This window comes from Perca fluviatilis, chromosome 10, assembly GCF_010015445.1.
Source record: "Perca fluviatilis chromosome 10, GENO_Pfluv_1.0, whole genome shotgun sequence".
Lineage (NCBI taxonomy): Eukaryota > Metazoa > Chordata > Actinopteri > Perciformes > Percidae > Perca > Perca fluviatilis.
Genome location: NC_053121.1, coordinates 10,691,057 through 10,708,088, shown reverse-complemented (window position 1 = coordinate 10,708,088; position 17,032 = coordinate 10,691,057). Strand labels below are relative to the sequence as shown.

Below are 17,032 nucleotides of genomic sequence, written 5' to 3'. Positions count from 1 at the left end.
TCAAATACCAGCCAACAATCCGGGTTCAAACAATCATTATTGCAGCTCTCATACATTGGCTCAGAAGAGTAATGCAGCAGGCCAAATACACCACACATAGCCAAGCACACAAGCACACACATTTGTGTGACGTCACAGTCCGAAATGAGCTGGCTAACCACAACCGTTAGCTCGTTAGCATGCTAACCGTTAGCATTAGCATGCTAACGCTAATGCTAACGCTAGCATGCTACGTCGTTCTCAATAGCAAAGCACTGCTACAACACACACAAGTTCACCATAATCTACAAAAGAACTACTTACATGTGTGCCCTCATTTAGAAGTCTCCCAGCTAATCCTGCCTTGTAACTGACCAAAGTTGGAGAAACAGGCTTTCTTTTACTGTCTCTAGAGTTAGCTAGCTGACATGATCTACATCTGAGCTACTGAGCATGTGCGAGTGCAATCAAAGATAGTACAGAAGAAGAAGATGAAAAGAGGTCTCACTCTGTAGCTAAAACAGAAACCAGGTGAAAAGAAGATCTGCAGCAGTGAGAGAGAGCTGTGCAGTACAACAAAAATATGGTGTTTTTTGAAAATTAAACCATGTAAACCTATTCTGGTACAACCTTAAAATACAGTTATGAACCTGAAAATGAGCATAATATGGGCGCTTTAAGCATCCTCAGCAGCAATCCCAGCCGTGGTCAGGTCATCTTCCTCCGGACGCTTTTCTTCGTCCTGGTTGGTGACAAATTCACCATATCTCTCAGTCTCATTTACAGGTTTTGATAAAGTCTCCACACCTTGACATTTAGGGAGTAAAAAACTATCCATTGCTAGCATTAGACTTACTTCTGTAATCCTAATGGCTCTAAATATTGAGCTCTTCTTCTTCTGTGTGAAAACGTTACTGCGGAAGTAAGGTCAAAAGTTCAATGTGTGCTGCACCCTTTGGCCGAATACGATCACCTGTGTTTTTTAGCCTATATTTATTCATTTTTCAAACATAAATTATACTATTTACACAATAATGATTTTTTATTTATTTATAAATCAACCACAGAAATTTCTTGGGGGTGCTAAGGGGGTGCTATGGCAATCCTAGCGGAAGCTACAGCACCTCCTAGCCCCTCCCTGGCGCCGCCTATGCTCTAACTGCGGTTCACTTTTTGCTGCCACCAACATTACACGATTGCTGCATATACTAACCAAACTTTTCTTCACTTTCCTGGAGTCAAAGAGCAGGAGCCTACAAGAACAGCGCCTCAAGCCACTAAGCCTGTTTAGGAAATTAATACCAATACTGAGTGTTAAAATTAACTATAATATGATAAATGACGAGACGAGACAGCACCGCCAAAACGCTGTGCAATATCGTTGAAGAAGAAGACAACACTAAAATGTATTTAAAATAAAAAACTCCCATTGCCTTCCACCTCTTTCTCTCTCAAGCACACTCACATGGGAAGAGAGGATGACGTCAGGAGGCACCTGTCTTTTTCATCAGATAATGATAAGATATGTTAGATAAAATCAGATTTGAAATCAGTTTGAGTAAAATTACAAAATTAATAGTTTTGGCGAGACTAGATTAACTGAAATGTTCAACAAAGTAATATAATGATTTTGGGGCCCTGGAAAACAGCATCTTGCTTTACTTTTCACCATTTCTCTAACTGGGATTGTTGGTATTGGCAGTGGTAGAAAAAGTACTCAAAACATTTTTTTTAAGTAAAACTATAAAATACGAATAGTTAAACTATTAATACCATACAAGTCCTGCATTCAAATCTTTACTTAAAGTGAAAAGAGAGGCATTATTAGCACAATGTATTTACAATGTACTTACATTTACATATATATATATATATATATATATATATATATATATATATATATAATAATTCATCATATTTTAATTGTGATTTTGTGAGTAAAATCTGAATCTGCAGCATAACCAGTAACGTTTCTCATCAGGTAAATTCCACCATATGTCCTTTTTTTTGGCCGGATGTCCATTACCTTCCTCTTTCTTTGTGTTGGAATTTTAAACTCCAGTCAATTTATGTGGACTGTGGTTAACTGCTCCTCAGATCTCTGCAGGGTAAATCCAGACAGCTAGCTAGACTATCTGTCCAATCTGAGTTTTCTGTTGCACAACTAAAACAACTTTTAAACATACAAATGTTCCACAACAAGTTCAATCCCCAGGCTATTTTGCAGCGGCAACGGGGCTCCGTGTAGCGCCCAGCGCCGCCAATGGCGATTGTAATTGGTTTAATCATGCTGGGTCAGTTATTTGAAGGAGGAGACATGATGTCCTTCGAACAGCTTCAACATACTGTAAATATGACCTTCCGGTCCATTATCTTTTAAAATACCTACTGTACAGCTTAGACATTATTTACAAAAGCAGGAGGAATGGGATAAATTATGTAAACCTCCATCCAATATAGACGGACCACACACACATGTTTTGGGACTGTCCAAAACTATCAGGATATTGGAAAAACATATTAAATTAAATTAAAACATGTCTGGAAATAGAAATGCCATTAGAACCATCTTATTTTGTAGTGGGATTACTACCAGAAGATGTAGAGGAAAATAGGCATCAATACCTTCTTCTATTTGCTAAAAAGATGATCACAGTCTCCTGGCTGAGGCAGCCCCCCACATCGACACAATGGAGGGAAAAAGTCAAGGAGGTTTACCACATGGAAAGTTTAACCGCAAGGTTACAACTAAACCAGGTATTTCTGACTAAATGGTGTCCGATTATGACATACTTGTTCAAATGATGTAACCTAAGTGTTAGTGAAACAATTCATGCGAACTATGAGTGGATGTTAATAGGATGCTGAAATCCATGGACTGACCCCATTAAGACATTCATGCCTGTATTGTGTCTCTGATCAGTTGACTGTAACGTTTGATTACAAAGGAAATAAAAAGAAGTTTAAAAATAGGCACTTTTAGCTGTAGCTAGGGCAGTCATGTATTCCATCATGTATACATATAAAAAAAATCTCGATAAGACAGCCTTTAGATATTTTGCCCCATTTCTCCCAATAATTTACAGAGTAATCTAAAATTGGATGTACTAATACCAATGGGTCAATTCAAAATTTTAAATAGAGATCTCATTCATTTTAACTGTGACTGTTGTACAATCATACGTCTTTGTATTTGCATCAGTTATTTTCATACTTTTTATAAATGGGTTTTCTTCAATGTGTTTATAATTTAGTAAAAAAAAATTCCAATTACTCCTGCATACTGCTGTCTTGATATTTAAATATTTCTTATTTTCATTTGATTGTATTTTTGTTTGAATTTTCATTTTGTACTCAGGTCTCACTTGTAAATGAGATCTTGATCTCAATGTAATTTCCTGATTAAATAAAGTATGTATATATATATATTAGGGCTGTCAAAATTAACGCGTTTTTTTTTAAATATTTAACTCGTTAAAAAAAATTTACGAAATTAATGCAGCTGTGTTTGTTTACTTCATGTGGCGGCTGAGAAACGTAATACATCTACATAACAGCAGGCGGCGCTACTCTGTATTGTTGCCCAAGTAATGAAAACCGGCAGCTGATTGGACGAACGCGTCACATGGGTTTGTTTTCTCCGTAAATTCAAAGCCAGACTGTCATGGCGGTCGTTCAGAATACGATCTCATATTGTACTAAAATAGTTCACTGAAACATGTTTCTGAAAACATTTTAAGAAATAGGCCATGCAGTTGCTGAATCTGTCTTAATTTCAGATCATCAAAGGTCAGTTTAGAAGATTTTCGTCAGATTTTGAGAGACTAGTCACCTCATTCCGCTTGCCATTTCCGGGTGAGTCCTGACTGCCCTGCCGCCGACTGAACATAGGCTCGTTGGAGATGAACTGCGCCTGCGACAACAAAAGTAGGCGAGCGAGACGCGGGCAGCGGTGCTAACAAAAATCTGCTCTCAAGTCGGACAGTTTCTAGCAGCCTTCAGCAGGACTAAGCCACATTGTTGCTGCTGTTGTTCTGAAATATATTAAACATTCTGAACTTAGCAGAACCTTGTTTGTTTTTTTCTTCATATTTGCAAAGTTAAGTGATTTAGCATTTAAATATCCATTATTACAAGCTTCAGTCTCAATTTAAAAAAGCGATTAAACGTGATTAATTACAGCAAATTGTGCAATTAATTAGTTAATTTTTTTAATTGATTGACAGCCCTAATATATATGTATATATATATATATATATATATATATATATATATATATATATATATATATATATATATATATACACACACACACACACACACACACACACACACACACACACTCACCTAAAGGATTATTAGGAACACCCTACTAATACCGTGTTTGACCCCTTTCGCCTTCAGAACTGCCTTAATTCTTCGTGGCATTGATTCAACAAGGTGCTGGAAGCATTCTTTAGAAATGTTGGCCCATATTGATAGGATAGCATCTTGTAGTTGATGGAGATTTGTGGGATGCACATCCAGGGCACGAAGCTCCCGTTCCACCACATCCCAAAGCTGTTCTATTGAGTTGAGATCTGGTGACTGTGGGGGGCATTTTAGTATAGGGAACTCTTTGTCATGTTCAAGAAACCAGTTTGAAATGATTCGAGCTTTGTGACATGGTGCATTATTCTGCTGGAAGTAGCCATCAGAGGATGGGTACATGGTGGTCCTAAAGGGATGGACATGGTCAGAAACTATGCTCAGGTAGGCTGTGGCATTTAAACAATGCCCAATTGGTACTAAGGGGCCTAAAGTGTGCCAAGAAAACATCCCCCACACCAGTACTCCACCTCCACCAGCCTGCCCAGTGGTAACAAGGCATGACGGATCCATGTTCTCATTCTGTTTACGCCAAATTCTGACTCTACCATCTGAATGTCTCAAAAGAAATCGAGACTCATCAGACGAGGCAACATTTTTACAGTCTTCAACTGTCCAATTTTGGTGAGTTCATGCAAATTGTAACCTCATTTTCCTTTTTTCAGTGGAGATGAGTGGTACCTGGTGGGGTCTTCTGCTGGTGTAGCCCATCCGCCTCAAGGTTGTGTGTGTTGTGGCTTCACAAAAGCTTTTCTGCATACCTTGGTTGTAACGAGTGGTTATTTGAGTCAAAGTTGATCTTCTATCAGCTGGAATCAGTCGGCCCATTCTCCTCTGACCTCTAGCATCAACAAGGCATTTTTGCCCACAGGACTGCAGCATACTGGATGTTTTTCCTTTTTCAGACCATTCTTAGTAAACCCTAGAAATGGTTGTGCGAAATACTCAAACCAGCCCGTCTGGCACCAACAACCATGCCACGCTCAAAGTTGCTTAGATCACCTTTCTTTCCCATTCTGACATTCAGTTTGGAGTTCAGGAGATTATCTAGACCTGGATGACACCCCTAAATGCATTGAAGCAGCTGTCAAGAAATCTTACAGGTGTTCCTAATAATCTTTAAGGTGAGTATATATATATATATATATATATATATATATATATATATATATATATATAGTACAGGCCAAAAGTTTGGACACACCTTCTCATTCAATGTGTTTTCTTCATTTTCATGACTATTTACATTGTAGATTCTCACTGAAGGCATCAAAACTATGAATGAACACATATGGAATTATGTACTTAACAAAAAAGTGTGAAATAACTGAAAACATGTCTTATATTCTAGTTTCTTCAAAGTACCCAGCCTTTGCTCTGATTACTGCTTTTCACACTCTTGGCATTCTCTTGATGAGCTTCAAGAGGTAGTCACCTGAAATGGTTTTTCAACAGTCTTGAAGGAGTTCCCAGAGATGCTTAGCACTTGTTGGCCCTTTTGCCTTCACTCTCCGGTCCAGCTCACCCCAAACCATCTCGATTGGGTTCAGGTCCGGTGACTGTGGAGGCCAGGTCATCTGGCGAAGCACTCCATCACTCTCCTTCTTTGTCAAGTAGCCCTTACACAGCCTGAGGGTGTGTTTGGGGTCATTGTCCTGTTGAAAAATAAATGATGGTCCAACTAAACGCAAACCGGATGGGATGGCATGTCGCTGCAGGATGCTGTGGTAGCCATGCTGGTTCAGTATGCCTTCAATTTTGAATAAATCTCCAACAGTGTCACCAGCAAAGCACCCCCACACCATCACACCTCCTCCTCCATGCTTCACGGTGGGAACCAGGCATGTAGAATCCATCCGTTTACCTTTTCTGCGTCGCACAAAGACACGGCGGTTGGAACCAAAGATGTCAAATTTGGACTCATCAGACCAAAGCACAGATTTCCACTGGTCTAATGTCCATTCCTTGTGTTTCTTGGCCCAAACAAATCTCTTCTGCTTGTTGCCTCTCCTTAGCAGTGGTTTCCTAGCAGCGATTTCTGAGGCTGGTGACTCGGATGAACTCATCCTCAGCACCAGAGGTGACTCTTGGTCTTCCTTTCCTGGGGCTGTCCTCATGTGAGCGAGTTTCGTTGTAGCGCTTGATGGTTTTTGTGACTGCACTTGGGGACACATTGAAAGTGATCGCAATTTTTTAATGATGGCCACTCGTTTCTCTTTACTTAGCTGATTGGTTCTTGCCATAATATGAATTCTAACAGTTGTCCAATAGGGCTGTCGGCTGTGTATCAACCTGACTTCTGCACAACACAACTGATGGTCCCAACCCCATTAATAAGGGAAAAAATTCCACTAATTAACCCTGACAAGGCACACCTGTGAAGTGAAAACCATTTCAGGTGACTACCTCATGAAGCTCATTGAGAGAACACCAAGGGTTTGCAGCGCTATCAAAAAAGCAAAGGGTGGCTACTTTGAGGAATCTAAAATATAAGACATGTTATTTCACACTTTTTTGTTAAGTACATAATTCCATATGTGTTCATTCATAGTTTTGATGCTTTCAGTGAGAATCTACAATGTAAATAGTCATGAAAATAAAGAAAACGCATTGAATGAGAAGGTGTGTCCAAACTTTTTGGCCTGTACTGTATATATATATATATATATATATATATATATATATACACACACATGCATTACTTTTTGTAGCCATTGTGCAGCCGTTGGGGGGGTTAGGCTTCATCCAGTTAATAGTGATCATTTATTTTGTAATACAGTATGTTGGGAAGTCCATCTAATAAAAATAACAGTGAGTCCATGGAAAAGTCCACTGCCACAATTTTTTCCAGTTCATCTTTGATTTTTACGTTGGTTGCAGGTTTCACATTGATAATGGAAATCAAATATGCATCCTCATTTGATTAATCAAAGAATTGATGTGAATTGTTTGTTCTAAATGAGATAAAAGTAGATGCCCTGATGGACATGAATGAATGTGCTTACACACTTCTTTCGTGTTCACTAAAATAGCCTGTTCACAAGTTGCCTTTAGTAACTGTAAGACTAATGCTGCTTCACTGTTTAGATAACCAAATATGGGGCATGAGCCAATAGATAAACAGCACTGTTTTCCTTTTAAATCCCATTATAATGTGTTGTAGTGTGTCTCATTAAGCTGGGTCGAATGTAATAAAGACATATTGCGTATTATTATGGATGGATGGTTATTAGCCAGCATTTTTGTATTGATGCTCATAGCTAGAACTTAAGAGATTGCTGAGAGATATGTGTATGTACAGCTGGGCACTGAGCCGTCAAGTCTCCCGGATATTGGGTCATTCCTGCACAGTACTTTTTGTTTAGTTTTCTATTTATTCCTGCGTTCTTACCAGGAGGCATCAAGGTAAAATACTCATGTCATGCCAATGAATTATTGGATGTTGAGGAGAGAGATGGAGAGAGGGGAAGAGAAAGAGCTCTGCAGATTTGTCAGTAAGGTTGCCAGCTGAGAAGTTATCTACTCTCTGCTCTGGCAAAGTAATCAATTTCTGCCTCTTATGCTCGAAAACAGCTTCACGCTTTCTCTACTGCAGATTTACTGGCACCCTTGGCCATACTTTAAGTAGCTTCTAAATTTAATTCATATGATTTGGGGGGAGTTATAGATGTTCGCTTGAACCTTCTGGAAGTTAAATGAGACTTATTATGCTTTCCCGTATTTTCTGTTACTGTATATCTATAATGTCACAGTGTTGGATGTTCATATTAAAGGTGGTCAAACATTAAAATAATGAAGTAAACAAATTTAAAAGAAATCCCTGTGAGCAAAAAACTTCATACTACAGTTATAAACACTTTTTTTTACTCTCAGCGCTGAGTGACTCACACTAATGATACACTTATCCTTCATTGTACTGTATATGCACATAAGTTAGGACATTAACATTACTAGGAGTTTACATTTAGGCAACTTGAGCTGCACTGCTACATTCACACATGACATGCCCCACTCTCTGCATCACCTGACACATCTAAAAATGCTCTGGCTTGTTTGTATTTCTCTAAACCAATCACAAGCCCCAGATGCAGCGACAGTGTCATATAATATAATAACATATAATATATAATATATATTATATATATACTATTATAATATATAATAATTCAATTCAATTTTATTTATAGTATTAAATCATAACAAGAGTTATCTCAAGACACTTTACAGATAGAGTAGGTTTAGACCACACTATAATTTACAAAGACCCAACAATTCCAGTAATTCCTCCAAGAGCAAGAATTTAGTGTGACAGTGGCGAGGAAAAACTCCCTTTTAGGGAGAAACCTCGGACAGACCCAGGCTCTTGGTAGGCGGTGTCTGACGGCGCCGGTTGGGGGTGTGATGAACAGTGGCAATTATAGTCACAATAAAAATAATGAAACTATGGGGGCGGCCTCTAGCTCACCCAGTGAGAGCGTTCGCCCCATGTTGGCTCAGTCCTGCAGCGGCGCACGGTTTGAGTCCGACCTGCTGCCCTTTGCTGCGTGTCATTCCCCATCTCTCTCCCCCTTTCATATCTATGCACTGTCTAATAAAGGGAAAACCCCCAAAAAATAATCTTAAAAAAAAATAAATAATGGAACTATGACTAGAAATAGTAGTAGTTCATGGCAGGGCACTGCAGGGCGTTACAGGGTGTAGCAGGGCACTGCAGGACACTGCAGGGCATAGCAGGACATAGCAGGGCACTGCAACAGCTGCAACCATGATTTAGGTGCCACCCTAATCCAAGGAAAACTGCGGCGCGAAAAAACATAAGGACTCTGGAGAATAAGCTCCCCAGAGCTAAGTTAGTAACAAGCATTTCTGGGGCATGGATGCACACAGATGGAAAGAGAGAGGAGAGAGGAGCTCAGTGTGTCAAAGGAAGTCCCCCGGCAGTCAAAAGCTATAAAAACATAATTAAGAGCTGGTCCAAGGCAAACCTGAGCCAGCTCTATAAGGGTTGGTAGATGAATCTGATGACTATGAAGAGAAGCAGAGAAGAGAAGGGGTGCCGTGTCTGTAGCTGTACATCCTCCCTTGCCGGTCTAGGCAAACACTGCAACTCATCACTCCCCTAATAGATCAAGTAGGTCTATCTGCTGGTGCACAGTACTACATTAAAGGCCCTCTCGAAGCTTCCGGGCCTGAAAAGTGAAGCCAATGCGGAAGTGCCTTAAACCTAGATTCTATCTAATTTCCAGCAGGGAGCAACTCCACTGGTTGCAAAAAGAAGTCAGTTTCAAGAGAAGTCTATGAGAAAATGACCCTACTTCTCACTTGATTTATCACCCCAATAAAAAATGTCATAATGAGTTTATGGACTGAATGGCTAGCTTCAAGTGTTCTTCAATACAGCCTGATGATCATTTTGTAAATGATCCCATTTGTTTAACAATTTCTGATAAAGCAGGGGATGCTTTAGGGGCGTGGCTACACTCCGACCTGTCAATCATGACAGAGGCTAAGCAATGCATATCCATGACATTGTACATGGACACTTGGTTTTGATTGTTGTCCATGTTTTCGCCAAAAATGTGTTGTTCAGTGTTATGCCAACCAAGCTAGCTAGCTACCTCTAGCGTTAGCTGGTAACTTAAGGTAAAGTTTACTGATTTTCTGTACTGCTGACATGCAGATGATTGCGGCAGTACCCAGAGATCCTCTTTCTCGATCTCCACTGAATGCCTCTAGCGTTTAGCTTAGCACAGTGCCATTGCAACCACAAACAACACTGGCTTGGTTGCGTCATTCTACCCAGCTCCACCCTCTTGTCAAAAATCGTAACATCTGGTTGCAAAATACCTAGATGGCGATGCAAGTATCGCCAAACTCAAGGCTTCAAAACGGCAGTCCACAAATTAATGTGCGACGTCACTATTTTTACAGTCTATGGTTTTGAAATGGGAGAGTATACTGAATAAAAAAATCAATATCTCTGGTTCTGCTGCACTGACTTTGGTACTTTTTTAAACTGTCCATTGTTAGTCTGACATTTTTCTAGGAGTGGAATGCTAAATCAGAGGAGTGCTCTTTTACTACGGAATGCTCTCTTCCCTGACCTTCCATAATATAATTCTTAATTTAATTAATTTAGTACAAGTTGTTCAGTAATAAAGAGTGGATGGAACAGAGGGAGAAGATGCAATGAGTAATATTAATATTTCTTCTGGTTTCTAACCAATAGTGATGTCCAAATGAATCTTTCTGAAGCATATTTTTTTTTTATTTTCTGAGCCTAATTGATGGCGCTCTGTTCAACAAAGTGTTGAAAGCACACTGAACGGCCTTTACTTGAGCCCTTTTTCAAGAGCGCCATCTAGTTGTGTCAACAAATACAGCTAGTGGTTCATGAAGCTTCATTTGGACATACCTAATGATACTGATCCACACTGTAGTATGCTCAACACTGTATCTAACATCAGCATTCATCTATTGAACTATGAAATGCATGCTAAAACAAATGTCCGACACAAACTTCAAAAGTTTTATAATTTTTTTTATTAAAGTTTAATTTTATTTTATTGCTCTAGTTTTCTGCAGATTAAATAATGTTGTGTCCAAGTCAGGGAGAAGGCAAACAGCAGAACCCATTATCATTGTCTATAACTCCCAACACAGAAATCACAAGAGTGTTACACTGCTGATAGCAGCCTGGAATTGAAGTTCGTTTTGTTGGAACAACAGATAAAGTCAGTGGACATTGGTTGCTCTTTCTGAATCACCAATAGAGCTCACAGACAATGGGGCAGTACACTAAAAGTGTAGCAGAAACACTGTGATTAATGCAGAAGTGCTGTACAAGGTTTAAATCTTGTAGGCAACATTTATTGGGTAAAATTAAAAGCCAAGCCAAGCAGAAAAAAGAAAGCATGATATATATATATATATATATATGTGAATGAACAGAAGAGAAATCTAAATCAAATCAATATTTGGTGTGACCACCCTTTGTCGTCAAGACAGCATACATTCTTCTAGGTACACTTGCACAAGGTTTTTGAAGGAACTCGGCTGGTAGGTTGTTCCAAACATCTTGGAGAACTAACCACAGATCTTCTGTGGATGTAGGCTTCCTCAAATCCTTCTGTCTCATCATGTTATCCCAGACACACTCGATGATGCTGAGATCAGTGCTCTGTGGGGGCCATGCCATCACTTCCAGGACTTCTTGTTCTTCTTTATCCTGAAGATAGTTCTAAATGGCCTTGGCTGTATGTTTGGGGTCGTTGTCCTGACGCAGAATAAATTTGGGGCCAATCATACGCCTCCCTGATGGTATTGCATGATGGATAAGTATCTGCCTATATTTCTCAGCATTGAGGACACCATTAATCCTGACCAAATCTTCAACTCCCTTTGCAGAAATGCAGTCCCAAACTTGCAAGGAACCTCCACCATGCTTCACTGTTGCCTGCAGACACTGCTTATTGTACCGCTCTACAGCCCTTTGGCGAACAACCTGCGTTATGCTACAGCCAAATATTTCAAATTTTGACTCACCTGCTGCCATTTTTCTGCACCCCAGTTCCTATGTTTTCGTGTATAGTTGAGTTGCTTGACCTTGTTTCAATGTCGGAGGTATGGCTTTTTGGCTGCAACTCTTCCATGAATACCACTTCTGGCCAGACTTCTCCGGACAGTAGATGGGTGTTCCTGGGTCCCACTGGTTTCTGCCAGTTCTGAGCTGATGGCACTGCTGGACATCTTCCAATTTCGAAGGGAAATAAGCTTTATGTGTTTTTCATCTGCTGCACGTTTCCTTGGCTGACCACTGTGTCTACGATCCTCAACGTTCACTGACTTTTTGCAAGTGTACCTATAAAAATTGATGCTTGTTTGAAGGCAAAGGGTAGTAACACCAAATATTGATATGATTTAGATGTTTTTTTGGTCGCTCACTTTGCATTTTGTAAATTGATAAAAATAAACAATCATTATTTATATTTTTGAAAACATTCTTAGTTTACAGCATTTTTTCCACACCTGCCTAAGAATTTTGCACAGTACTGTATATGAAATTTATCCTCACTGTGCTGCATTTGAATAAACTATGAAGGTCGCGGGTCACATCTATCATCTGTATGCCAGCGCTGTCTCACTCCCTTTTCCTCGCCTTACTAGGGTCCATTCTTCGTACGTTGCTTAAAACATCCGAGATCAAATGACACATCCTAGATGATATCATCGTGCTAATCATGACCTGCTTAATTAGGTTCTTCGAACACACCTGCCGTTGATGATTAGTATAGCTGGATTGAGTTAGTGAGATAATTGTGCGTTCATGCACTTGTTTAAAAGGGGATATGTATCGATAGCAGAAACTTTGATCAGCAACGCTGCTATCTGCTCACCATGGCCAAAGAGCGCGCTCAGTTTTTCAACACAGCAGAGCAAGAACTATTACTGGAAGAGTATGCTGAGTTTGAAACAATAATTAAAACGCCAGGGAACACCTCAAAGTCTGCAAAAGCCAGGAGAGAGGGCTGGCAAAAAGTAGCAGACAAATTAAATGCGTAAGTGTTCCACGTTATGGTTATATCACTTATTACAGTATATATTCTTGTATTTTAATAATTTCATAATTGCTTAATGTCAGAGCCAGCTCAGGACCCACTAGAACATGGGAACAAGTACAAGTGAAGTACAAGAATATTCTTCAAATTGGTAAGCTTTTCTACTTCTACTGTTTTATTCTCTTTTACCCAAAAACATTTTAAATGATGTGTTTGTCTGTTTATAACAGCAACCAAGAAAAAGGCGGAGCATAAAAATACAGGTGGTGGTCCTGCACCCCCACATTATACCCCGGCAGAAGAGAAGGCCCTTGGGCTAAATGTGAACCGACCCATTGTGGAGGGCATCCCTGGGGGCAGCTCTTCCTTAGACCTACAGCCAGGGATCAGTAACAGCAACACCTTAATTACAGGTAAATGAGTTTTAAATCATCTTGCTACAGTGTAAATAATTTGTTGCTGCATTAAATTAAATATGTCTATAATCCAAATGGCTGGTACAGTCATTTCAACAGATAAATATTGAGTCAATTGCTTTGACTTGTGAAGGTGAAAACTGCATAACTTAATGTACTAATGTTTTGCAATATGTTATTGATCATATTTTTTCCTAGTGTAGTTCATTGTAATGCCATTGTGTTCTCCTCTTTTGTGTAGTTTTACATAATACACCAACACTTTTACCTGTTCCCAAGGAAGTGGTGGCTGAAATATGTGCAGTAAGTGGACTTTTTCTAACTTTACATCCAAAGGAAAGACAACACTTTGTAATACCCATTTTTATTTTGCACAGGACAGTGAAGAAACCCTCTCAGATGACTGTCCTTTGGAGGAAGTACGTGTAAGTGCATAAATAACTTTATTTTATTTATAGTTATGTGCATATTATGTCTGATTGCAATATGAGTTGCAGGAGGAAACGCCTACAGACAGGCCTACAGCACGAAGTGATACAGAGGTGAGCAGTCTACCTTTCCTTTTTATTTCTGTTGCATGAGGCTTGTGTTAATTTTTCTTTTTTCTGAATGGCACAGGGTGATGTCCGTACCCTATATAAACGGCATCTTCAACAGAAAATTTAGTATTTTGACCTTAAGAAACAAAAATTAAGGGGAGAAATCGAGCCTGACGCCTTAAAGAAGACAAAACTGGCACTAGAGATTGAGTTGCTTCAAAAGGAACTTCAGAGTAAGTGCTAAAACACTATTTTTCACAAAGAGTACTATTGCTAACCTTGGATAACAATATATCTTATTGCAGGCAAAAGATGACCATTACTGACTGATCAAGACAAACAATAATTGAAATAAAACTCAATGAACTAAGCATGTTGTCTTGTCTTCTATTATTCATTTAATGAAGGTTTTTGTGTGTTAAAAAAAAAAAAAAAAAACTCAAAAATGGTGTTCCACAATTCTGTCCCGTGCAGCTCTGCCACTAGGTTGGTCCAAGTGCACTGGCTGTAGGTCATCATCAGACTGCACCTCCACCACAGGGGTCCTCTCCTTTCTGATGGTGGCAATATTGTGGAGGATGGCACATGCAACAATAATGTCACAGGCCCTGTCAGGTGCAACCCTCAGACACTTCAGACACTGAAGTCTTCCCTTTAGTTGCCCAAAGGTCATTTCAATGCGTGCCCTTGTCCTGGCTAGAGCTGTATTGAAACGGGTTTGTGGTCCAGGGTTTGGGTCAGGGAATGGCGTCATGAAGTACTGCCTGCAGGCATAGCCCCTGTCACAAAGCAGGATCCCGTCGTAAGCACCTGGAAAATGCAGTTTTGTTAGGCTCAGAATAAAATTATGTAATAAAGTGAGCTTGAAATATAATTTTTTCCTTATCACGTTCAAATAATGTGCATAAATGTGACTCTATAAATCCTGGAGTCATGCACAGAACCAGGCCATTTGGCTTCCACATTTGTGAGGTGGAACATGGAGTCACACACCATCTAAAATATTGGTAATCAGTCAACTGCATACTATTTGATTACATTATTTTTATATATATTTCTAATCTGGAATATTAAGAATAGTAATTTACCTGCACATTTACACTGGGAAATCCCTTTCTGTTCACAAAATCCCCTTCATTGGGGCCAGGTAGGGCCTTGATGGGCACGTGTGTGCAGTCTGTGGCACCAATCACGTTAGGGAAGCCTGAGGAACAAATACTGTAAATCCCAGGCTACTTTTTGGCATGATCATGGTTGCATGATCTTCATTAAAGTGATGGTTCGGAGTAATTTACCCTAGGGTCCTTTGCACCATGACCTCGAGCCAAACACCCCCCCCAGAAGCTTTTTTCACCTGGGTCTAACATTGGGCGAGTTAGCCTAGAGTAGCGTTAGCCGCTGAATAGCTTAGCGCAGGGGCTAATGGACCCACGTTTGTATCTCGTAAATGACCCCACTAATAATGCCCGAAATGATACCAAAGGTCTACACTAGTACAAATAGGTTATGCTCTCATAACGATGGATTGGAAAAATATTTTTGTTGCATCTCTTTTCGGTGTTATAATTTGTAGACGTCCCTAAGCACTCGTCTCACAGCAGCAACAACAACAGCAGAGAGCAGAAGCCAGCAGGCAAGTGTTATTTACATAAACTTCTGGTGTGCTTACAAACTTTCCAATCCATCGTTTTATGAGTGCATAACCTATACATACTAGTGTAGACCTTTGGTATCATTTTGGGCATTATTAGTGGGGTCATTTAAGAGATACAAACGTGGGTCCATTAGCCCCGCGCTAAGCTATTCAGCGGCTAACGCTACTCTACGCTAACTCGCCCAATGTTAGACCCAGGTGAAAAAAGCTTCTGGGGGGGTGTTTGGCTCGAGGTCATGGTGCAAAGGACCCTAGGGTAAATTACTCCGAACCATCACTTTAACAATTATGTACCTGCAATGGCAAAAAAATTCTGCTTCACAGCCTGTGGTCTTAAGTGGCTTGGAAATACGACAAAACCCCCTAAAAACTGTTTGAGTGCCAGATAAACTTTGCGAATGGCACGACATACAGCACTTTTACACAAGTTTTCGGCATCTCCAATGGTGTAAAGGAAAGTGCCACTCACAAAGAATCGCAAAGCAATACAAAGTTGTTAAAGCCCGACTCTGACGAGTCAAACTTTTAACGTGTGGCTCCAACAAGTTGATAATGTAGATGAGACCCTCCCGAGAAAAATGATATCTCTCAATCAGTAGATTATCGCGCTGCGCTAAAGGATCCTGTCGATCTCGCAAAACGCGATTGATTCGAAAAGCTCTTTGAATTATTCTGGCACCTTCAGCAACAGGTTCCTGACGTAAAAACGGACAAGACATGGCTGCGACAGACTTCCCATATCACCTCCGTTTATATAGCCGGGATCTAATCCTGTTGACATGAAATAAGCCTGCTCGCTTATTGATTGCGCACCTGTTGCTATGACAGCAAGTCCAGGATGAGCGTCGAAGAACTAAACAATCCAAGATCATGCCAAATCGCCAACAATCAAATCCAGCTAAGTGAGTTAGCGACGTACGGAGAATGGGCCCCTGGTCTCTTGCTCATAGAACTGATGTTTTGATCTTTTTTCAGATGGAAACACTGGGTGTTTTTGCAACTTTGGTGTAGAGAATTGTGATGTTTATTGCAACTTCAGTAATATCTGCAGCTGCCTCGAACAGCTCCGCTGGTTTACCAGAGGTGCTTTGAGTCGGTGGCACAGCAGCCTTCAGTGGTGTTGATTGGCTATTACTCATGATGCGTAACCACTGCTTTCCTGATGTGTAACCAATCAGGTAGTGCTGTGGGCAGGAGATGAGTGAGAATACAGACAGAGAGGTGGCTGCATATATTGTAAAATGAATTATGTTTACCTGAAAATATGACTGGAGAGATTTAAATATTCCTGTTAAAAAAAATAAGGGATTCTAGACATTTTTTGTCATTTTTTACCCATATCCAGAGGTAAATCCAGAGGTATCTCCTCGACACAGCAGCCGTATGTTCGACTCCTACCTGTGGCCCTTTGCTGCATGTCATTCCCCCTCTCTCTTCCCTTTCATGTCTTCAGTTGTCCTATAAATAAATGCCTAAAATGCCCACAAAATAATCTGAATTTTTTATATATTTATATAT

At 39.9% G+C, this 17,032-nt stretch overlaps 1 pseudogene; it reads right to left on the bottom strand.

Annotated features, from left to right (window-relative positions):
* Positions 1 to 655: 655 nt before the first annotated feature.
* On the bottom strand, positions 656 to 16,282 carry LOC120567427 (annotated as a pseudogene).
* Between the last annotated feature and the right edge of the window lie 750 nt (positions 16,283 to 17,032).